This window comes from Cucurbita pepo, chromosome 11, assembly GCF_057944985.1.
Source record: "Cucurbita pepo subsp. pepo isolate OVF chromosome 11, ASM5794498v1, whole genome shotgun sequence".
NCBI classification, from domain to species: Eukaryota; Viridiplantae; Streptophyta; class Magnoliopsida; order Cucurbitales; family Cucurbitaceae; genus Cucurbita; species Cucurbita pepo.
In genome coordinates, this window is record NC_141808.1 from 9,794,531 (window position 1) to 9,804,680 (window position 10,150).

Consider the following 10,150-nt stretch of genomic DNA (forward strand, 5'->3'; position numbering starts at 1 on the left):
ATGGGTTTCTCACTCATTATCTAAACAAACCCCAAAGATACCATTGGTAAGTAATTCAGTAATGAAATCCGCATAAATCCTTTTATGTTCTTTCATTCCAGATGAAACCCGGTTCAAAGTATCAATTAATGATAAGGGGAGTGCTATTACAAATACACCTCTTTTTGTTAGTTAATTATAATATAATGGAACACAAAATGTCTCCGCCGATTCCCTGTAGTCGAGCTTCTCGGTCTGTCTGTCATTATACCCCGAGAAGGGGAAAGAATTATAATGCCCATTCCGCCTAAAAGTCTAGGAATTTGTTGATAGTTAGAATAGATTCCGAGACCAGGTCTATTGATCCGTTTTCAATTTCTAATTGTTTTCTATGGTTCTTCTCTTCTATGTTGTAGGGTTCAAACCCCAAAATCCTTGTTGCTTTCCCTATGTTTCCTTATGTTTTCAATAAAACCTTCTCGTAAAAGTCTTTTCACAGTGTTTTCGGTGAGTAGATGGTATTCGAACCATTTCTTTTCTATTCATGTCAGCATTGCAGAGGGAGAGGGGTGAAAGAGCGAGACCAAGTTCAAGAGTGAAAGAAGGAATCTTTCGGATTTACTTACAGTTAAGTCGAATTGATTCTTCGATAGGATTGACTTAATAATTACCTTGACTCTCTTTTATCCCTAAAAATAAGGGAAGGGTAGACTTTGATCCAAAAAAATAGACAGAGGATAGGATCATTCTAGTTTTTTGAGTGTTTACAGGAGAGTGAAAGAGCTCGACCGGGAGGGAGAGGGGTTATTCTGTTAGCAATAGTGTCCTTACCCATGAGAAAGGCTAATTCTTGGTTACTTTTCATTGTGATCTAATCAACATGCTTGGCTTGGCTTGATTCATAAATAGTTATTCATTTGAAAAGGTATATACGTTATACACACTAATTCATTTCATTCAAATACTCTAACTATCTCACGGTCTCATCTTATAAGACTGAAGGTGCTAATGAAATTCTTTTAGTGAAATTTCACTGTCTCCATTCTCGGGCAATCGCACCACAAATTCGAGTTCCTTTTGCATTTCCTTCTTGATCAATAACAACTGCAGCATTGTCATCATATCGTATTATCATACTGTTTCTCGTTTGAGTTCAGTACGTACAATTACAGCTCTGATCACTTCTTCCTCTTTCGTTAGGTTTGGGCCGGGCCGGCTTTCTTGATTACAGCAACAATAACGTCACCCCAATATGAGCATATCGTGGATTACTAGCCCCTATGATTCGAATACACATCAATTCTCGGGCTCCGCTGTCTGTCTGTTATCTGCTACATTAAAAAGGGTTTGAGGTTGAATCATCTGATTTTGGAATCTTTTCTTTCAATGCAAAGGGCGAAGAAAAGAAATCCTCCATTGTTTCTGTTTTCATCTCAAACAAAGACCGCTTTCCTTTGATTCTACATTTCTATCCCGAAGTAATGCATTGGGTTTGTATAGGCTTGATGCCGTCCGCTATTTCAATAGCTCTTCTGGTTATACGGCTACTCCACTCATTTCATAAAGCATTCTACCTGGTTTCACAATAGCTACCCAATATTCGGGGTATCCATCCTTTCCCTGAACCCATACGTCTTTCTGTGGGTCTTAGTGTAACGGGTTTGTCTGGAAATATACGTCCCGTCCCTATAGTTTTCCACTGCATTTCGTGTCATTGCCCTTCGTCCCGCTTCGATTTGTCTAGATATGATCCAAGGGGAAGGGGGTTCGTTCGTTCAAGTGCTTGAATAGCGTATCTACCGAAGCTAATACGATTGGCTAAGATATTCCTTTCATTCTGCCTCTATGGTGTTTACTCTGGTTCTTTTCTAGTTCTCGTTTATGTATGGTTATTATATTTCTCAATTCTCTCTCTACTCCGGAACCGGACATGAGAGTTTCTTCTCATCCAGCTCCTGGCGAATGAAACGATTCACAACAATGTCCATGTATTTACTCTGAATAATAGATTGAACCATGGGATTCTTTGAGTGCGGGGGAATGAATATTTCCTCTTTTTATATATGTTTCGGTTCTCGCTCGGGTTAGTTAGCCCAGCCCATGACCCGACTTCTCATAATAAATGGATTGGTCTGTCTTGGGTTCCTTACGCCATCCTACCCAATTCATTATTAGGATTTGTTTTCAATAGAATATTATGTATTCGAAGGTTCCCTCGTTCCCATCGCCTCTGGATTAATGGTTAGGTCTTTATTCTATAATGGAGTCCTTAATCAAACGCTAATTTCTTCTTCAATCAATCTTCTCAGTCTTTACGGATTTCTCTAATTATGAATCCATCAGTCTTAATGCTTTATTCCACTACTTTTTATGAGATGACCCATCGACCTTACATATTGGAATCATATATCATTCATATTCTTTTTCTCTCTTTCTTTCACCCTTCTATTTAGCGGCATACTTTTATTGCTTTACAACTTCGGATTGATTTGATGCAAAAAGGATTGAAGTTGCTAGAATGATATGACCAATATAACATATCTTGACTGGTTTGTTAGATCCAGATAATGCGAAGCGATGAGTTGGTTATTAGTCTAATTATTCGTTTAGATTCTATATGGGCTGATCCTGATTTTTGGTTTGAATCCTAACCTTAAAAACCCCCACGAGTCGCACACTAAGCATAGCAATTTTCATCTTTGTCATTTCTTGGTCGATCATTGGCTAAAAGGTAAACACAAGTTGAGTAAGGGCTTCTGCTCGTCTACAAATATCCTAATTTTGATGCCTAATACCCCATAGATAGTTCGAACTGGATAGCAACAATAATCAATCAATTTGAGCTCGAATGTTTTGTAGAGTAACCCTTCCTTCTCTCTCTGATCCATTCGACCCGTGGAATTTCTTTTCCGTCTATACGTCTGGCAATTTGTACTTGAATTCCCTTTCCGCCTGTTCAGTTAATTCATTCAATAGCTTTTTTCATTGCTTTGCGAAATGAAACTGTATTTTGTATCCGGCTATCAATTCTGCGAGAATATTAGGGTGTCCATAAGGGTTTGCTATTCTTGTAAAAGCAATGTTGAGTTTTCTCGGTTCACAGAATTTCATTCTTTTTGTACATTCATCCATCTGTAATTCTTCTATTTCTTTTTCGAGACACACCTTCTATTAATAACTTTGGGAATCCCATAAATATTATCACTTGAATATAAGATCAATTCTTTTTTGCATTTCGATACGTGGCAATTCCCGAGACTCTTGTCATGTTTTTTTGTACTCAATTCCGGATACAATCTCGTATTTTTTGATCTTCTTGTAAACCTTCGGAATCTTGGGGTGCGCAAACCAAAGAGAATGATGCCCTTGGGTTACACCAAGTCTAAAACCGAGTGGATTTCCTTTTTGTCCCATAATCCCCCACCCATTCTTATACATGTCATAAGACGTCATATCTGGCTGGGTACTTTTCTTTCGTTATCCATCTATCAGGTTTGTTTCAGTCTAATATGTGTTGTATTGGTATCTTTTCAACTTGTCTGAAGAAAAGACAAAAGTCTATCTTTCAATACAATAGTTATAGAACAAGTGGGTCGTGGGATAACTTCGCCCTCTAGCTAGAGGTTTTCATTTTGTCACAGTAGTGTTGACTTACGCTTTACTGCTGCTGCCGAATAAACCAAATCCAAAATAGGAAGATAACATGCTCGATAAGGCATGAGTTTGAGTATTACCAGTCTTTCCTAGTAGGAACGGCCACGATTCAGATAAATTACTCTTCGCGCTTTGTGAGGGGACATACATATATGTTGACCTAAAGCGTATACTGATGTAGATGGATGCTTTTTGATCTTCTTTATCATAGGGGTTACCTCTTAGTAATGAAAGGTATCTATATTCACTTAATAATAATAATATGAATTATGAACGAGGAGATCTATTATCATTTTGCACATGCCCCCGGAAATGTCGAGTGGGTGCAAATTATCCCAATTTATGACCTACCATGCGATCCGTTATATAAATAGGCAAATGGTCCCTTCCATTATGAATAGAAAGAGTATGCCCAATCATTGTGGGTATAATGCTAGGTAGATGCTCTGGACCAAGTTACTATTCTTTCTTTTTCTCCGGGTTATATATAAGCTTATTTTTTTTTTTAATGAGCGGGCTGAATTTCCCTCCTATTTGTTTTTGTTTGTAAAGTCAAGACGAAGAATCTAATTCTATTTTCTCTCTTATTTAGGCGACGAAGAAGAAAATTCTCACTATTCCTCTTTTTCTACTTCTTCTTCCAAGTGCGGGCCCAAGGGGTTGCTAGTTTTTTTCTACCAATTGGGGCCCTCCCTTCACCACCGCCATGGGGCTGGTCTACAGGGTTCATAACTACTCTTCTTACTACAGCTTACCTAGCCAACATTTAGATCCAGCTCTACCCACACTTTTCTGGTTTACCCCAGCATTCCCCACTTGTCCGACTGTTGCTCAGCTATTTTGGGATATCAAACGGGCCTACCCAGAAGAGAAGGTAATTTGAATGTGGCCGATTTCCCCTCTTTTGCAATCAGTTTCCCTACAGCACCTGCTGCTGATGCTAATTGTCCCCCCTTCCCAAGTGTGTGTGATTTCTCCGTTATGTATGGCCGTGCCTCACCTCAGGGCATATCGGTTGAAGTAGATTCTTCTTATCAATCAAAACCCCTTCCCAAACAAACTGTACAAGCTTCTTCCAAAGCATACGGCTTTCTGGATGTAAATGATGATTGATATCTATACATATGGATCTTATATATATCGTCCAATGAAGTACCACATGAGTGGATATATATATAGAGGAAGGAAGGAATCCAAATCCGCCGAATCACTGATGTTATGATCTTCTACATCCTAGGTCTTCCCGTTCCTTCATCTGGCTTATGTTCTTCATCTAGCATGAAGACCGAATGACTCTATGAAATTACGTCGATACTGCCACATATTACGGGTAACGTAGGAGACATCTCTATTTTGCCCCTCGGGAATCCTTAGATAGAATTACCACTGCTTAGCTTTCGCCTTTGACCATCAAATGAAATGTGAATAACCCGTCGTCCTCCTCTCTTTGAAACAAGGGACCTTTCTGGTTCTGTCGGTGCTTGAAACAATTTAGTCTGATCCTCCATATTACTATATCTCTAGAGTCATTTGATATGAGGAACTACTGAACTCAATCACTTGCTGCCGTTACTCTTCTATTTTCTGTTGAGGTCTATCCTGTGGAGGTACTCAAATTGGATCAGTGATCGATTTCTAAGTTTCGTCATAAACCTAATGGGTTACTTCTAATTACGTAAATCAATAGTTCAAACCGCACTCAAAGAAAGGTAGGGCATTTCCCATTTTTATAGGAACGAAAAGAAGAGATGGGTTTGTTTCCAAAATCAAATCAATTCTATCCCATATAACTGTAGAACCTCGTAATCGATTTTTCCCTAACAGCAGCATAGGAAAGCTAAGAAATTCTATCCCCATATAACTGTCAAAGTTCGTTAGAGCTTTTTCACTAATAGCGGGAGCTGAAAGAAAAGATTTTGTATCCAGCATAGGGGTAAAACATTAAAAGCGGTTTTCCCCTAATAGCTGGAGTTGAAAGAAAAGAAATTTTATCCCCCCCCCCACCCCCCGTATTTTGAGGGATAAAAGAGTCCATTTTCCCTGATTTCCCTCGGGAACTCTCCTGTAAACACTCAAAAAACAAGAAAGATCCTATCCTCCCCCCTATTTGTAGGGATCAAAGTGTATCTTTACCTTATTTTTGGGGATCAAATGGATGCTTTACCCTATTTTTGGGGCTATTTTCCTTGATTTCACTCTTTCACTCTCCTGTAAACACTCAAAAAACTAGAATTCTCCTATCCTCTGTCTATTTTTAGGGAGAAAAGTCTACCCTTCCCTTATTTTTAGGGATCAAATCTAGTAAAGGTAATTAATAAGTCAATCCTTCAGATGAATGAAACTGTAAACATGACTTATTCATTCATGATCGTGAACTGGAAGTAAAGACAAAAGAAGAATCAATGATCGTTCACTGTCAGTCAATCCTCAACTCAAGATTCAACCTCAAACCGTCACCTCTGCTTCTCTCCTTCGGTCTCTTTTCTGTTCTTTCTCCTCTTTATTCTTGAACTCTGTAAACTGTATTCTGATTCTTTCACTCGGCTGATCTGACCTCATTCCCTTCTTTTCTTTCTGTAGGTCTGTTTGCTCCTACAAAAACTCATACGGTGTGTCTCCTACTCCTGAACCTATCGGTCTCACTCTCCCCTCTCCTTTATTTACAGGTTCTTCAAATTCAAAGCTATTTTTCTCTCCTTTACAGTCTCGCAACTTCTCCCCTTTCTTTACGGTCTCTGATCTTTCTCCTTAATTCGAGTTCGTTATTCTATCACAGTAAACTATGTCTCACAGCTTCTCCCCTCTCCTTTCTCAACTCTTAGTCAAGCCCTAGAGCGCCCTTTGTAAAGGTAAGGCCTTAGTTTTCCCTATCAACCTAATAGGGTGGCAGTGCTTTCTGTTTTTTGTTTGTGTGTGCAGTAAGGGTTTGGGATAGCAGCCCCGTCTCCCTTCTAAAACGTCGAGAAAGCTCCGCGAGCTTCCCCTTTCCTTTGCTCTATAGAAATGGATGGAAATGCCTGCTTGTTCTTCCAAGTCTTGGTCTTGTAGCAAGAACCTCTCTGATAAGCGCCTACAATGCTGGAATTTGCAAAGCTAGAGGTCCTTCTAGAATCCTTGCAAAACGCTCACAGAGAAAGCTAACTTAACGGATTGATTCCAACCAAGAGCTGGTTAGAAGATGAATGACTCTTAGATCGAACTTGGAATCTATGATGGTCACTCTTAGATACCAAGACAATTCACTCCAGAATTAGCTTGATCAAAACTAATTCAATGAATCGGTTTAAACATCAAACCTAAAGCAAGATTTGAAAAAGAATAACACCAAAAGGGTATCAAGAAAACACAAAGGTTTTTTCTGTATTCAACCAAAAATCCCCCAAACATGAATATTACATGCCTTTAAATAGGCCCAGAAGATAACCCTAACAAAATAAGGTTCAGCCACCAACCACTAATAAATGCTAATAAATGCTATTAAATACAAATTGAAGAATATAAGGCAATTCATACAAACGATTAATAAATGCTATTAAATATAAAATGAAGCAAATAAGGCATTAATAATTTCCTTAATTGGTAATTCAACTACCAAAGGCAAGTCTTCTAATTACTTCCCAATATCAGCCACTCCATTATCTTCTTGATTTGATATGCGAATGCTATAAAGATTTTTGGGCACAAAAGTCCTTGTTTCAACCGGTACACTAGCTAGCTTTTGAAGATGCAATGTATAGGCCTCTTGAATCTTCTTAACCTTGCTTCTTGTAATCGGTCCTTCGGGTACATGCACGTGATCAGTTGTTGGATTCATATCATCCCCCCTTTCTTTAAAAGGATTTGTCCTCAAATCAAATTCTTCGTTTTTTCCGCACAAGAAATGAATATTGTTTTTTTTTTTTCCACTTTTTTTTTTTTTTTCTCACCTTTACCCTAGTTTCTTCTCTCCACTGTTGTTCTTCAGATTCTTTTCTTTTTTTCTCTAATTTCAATTGGTCACAATGTACTTCATATGGAGACAATGGAAGTAAAGTAAATTTCTTCCCACACAAAGTAAAAGTATACTTGTTCATGAAACCATCAAATGTTACCTTTCTATCATATTGCCAAGGTCGGCCGATCAAGATGTCCCCCGCATGCATTGGTACGACATCACAAAGAACTTCATCTTTATATCTTCCAAGAGTAAAAGAAATAAGAGCTTGGGAGTTCACCTTAATTTCTTCTTTGTTTGTTAACCAATGAAGTTTGTATGGTTTTGGATGGGGATGGACAGAAAGTTGAAGTCTTTTTACAAGGAAGCTGCTTACCACATTTGGGCAACTTCCACTGTCAATCACCAAGTTGCATGGTCCTTTGACCAAACATCTTGTGTGGAACAAGTTTTCCCTTTGATCTTCAAATTTCTCTTCCTTGATTTGAACATTGAGTACCCTTCTTGTCATCAAAGATATGGAATTACCTTCTTCAACATACTCATCATCATATGCTGCGATTTCTTCCACAAGCTGTGAATCATGATCCTCACATTCATCATCTGAATCAAGTATATCATTCCTTATCACCATAAATTTTTTATTAACACACTCTTTGCACATGTGTCCAAACCCTTTGCACTTCCAACATTGAATAGCACTAGACTTCTCTTTTACCGTCTTTGAAGCTTCATTCATTTTACCATTGAAACTCTCAGCCTCCACTCTTTTAGCAGTCACAAACTTTTCTTTTGGTGACATCGAATCATTTTTATTCATAAAACTATCCTTGTTCCAAGTATTAGAATTTGAAAAGATGCTAGTTCGTGATGTGTACCTTTTTGAATGCTCTTTTTCTTCCTTCAATTGGTCTTCAATTTTGAGAGCATAATGATACATGTGTTCCAGTTATGGTGGTGGATTTCTGTCAACAAGATGAGCAATTTCTCGATTCAAACCTCCAAGGAATCTAGACATGGTATCTTCTTCTTCTTCTCTAACCTTTGCTCTTTCCATCATAGTTTCCATCTCTTGATAATATTCCGCCACACTTCTTGTTCCTTGCCTCAAACCTTGCAATTTAGTTTTCAAATTTCTTTCATAATGTTTTGGAACATACCTTTTTCTCATGGCTTCTTTAAGTTCTTCCCATGTCTCTATTGGATCCTCCTCTTTTCTTCTTCTCTCGGATTTGAGATGTTGGTACCAATCACCAGCATGATTGGTAAATTCGGCAATAGCAAGTCTCATCTTCTTATTTTCACTATAGGTGTTGCAATCAAACACATGCTCTATCTTTCTTTCCCACTGCAAGTATGCCTCAGAATCTGCCGTTCCACAAAAGGGCGGGATTTTGAGTTTAACTCCCCCATCTCTATCTTCATGTACTCTTTCCATCCTTCTAGGTTGCATAATAGTTGCATGGTTATTTCTTCCTCTCCATCTACCATCAACTTGTCTTTCTTGTACTACTATACCTTCATCTTCTTGTAATGTTCGTTCTTGTCTTTGTTGTTGCGCCCTTCTTTCTTGTCTATCTTCCATCATCATTTCCATCATACCTTGAATTGCTTGAAGAATGGTTGTATTAAGATCTGGAACTGGTGGTACTGCTTCTTCATTATGTGACATTGTTATCAAGGGGCCTCTCAACACTTCTCACAAAAATTTTACTCAGGGACACTCGCGTTTAACACTCAAAGGTGAGCTTTTGGTACTAGGTCAAGAATGTAAAGTCTGGTTTTTTTTTTTTTTTTTTTTTTTTTTTTTTTTCCGATAATCTGAGAGAGAAAAAAAAAATAACAGTAAAGATATTTCACCTCTAGAGCGGCCAAAGAACGTCGACCAAATGCTCTGATACCAAATGATAAGCGCCTACACTGCTGGAATTTGCAAAGCTAGAGGTCCTTCTAGAATCCTTGCATAACGCTCACAGAGAAAGCTAACTTAACGGATTGATTCCAACCAAGAGCTGGTTAGAAGATGAATGACTCTTAGATCGAACTTGGAATCTATGATGGTCACTCTTAGATACCAAGACAATTCACTCCAGAATTAGCTTGATCAAAACTAATTCAATGAATCGGTTTAAACATCAAACCTAAAGCAAGATTTGAAAAAGAATAACACCAAAAGGGTATCAAGAAAACACAAAGGTTTTTTCTGTATTCAACCAAAAATCCCCCAAACATGAATATTACATGCCTTTAAATAGGCCCAGAAGATAACCCTAACAAAATAAGGTTCAGCCACCAACCACTAATAAATGCTAATAAATGCTATTAAATACAAATTGAAGAATATAAGGCAATTCATACAAACGATTAATAAATGCTATTAAATATAAAATGAAGCAAATAAGGCATTAATAATTTCCTTAATTGGTAATTCAACTACCAAAGGCAAGTCTTCTAATTACTTCCCAATATCAGCCACTCCATTATCTTCTTGATTTGATATGCGAATGCTATAAAGATTTTTGGGCACAAAAGTCCTTGTTTCAACCGGTACACTAGCTAGCTTTTGAAGATGCAATGTATAGG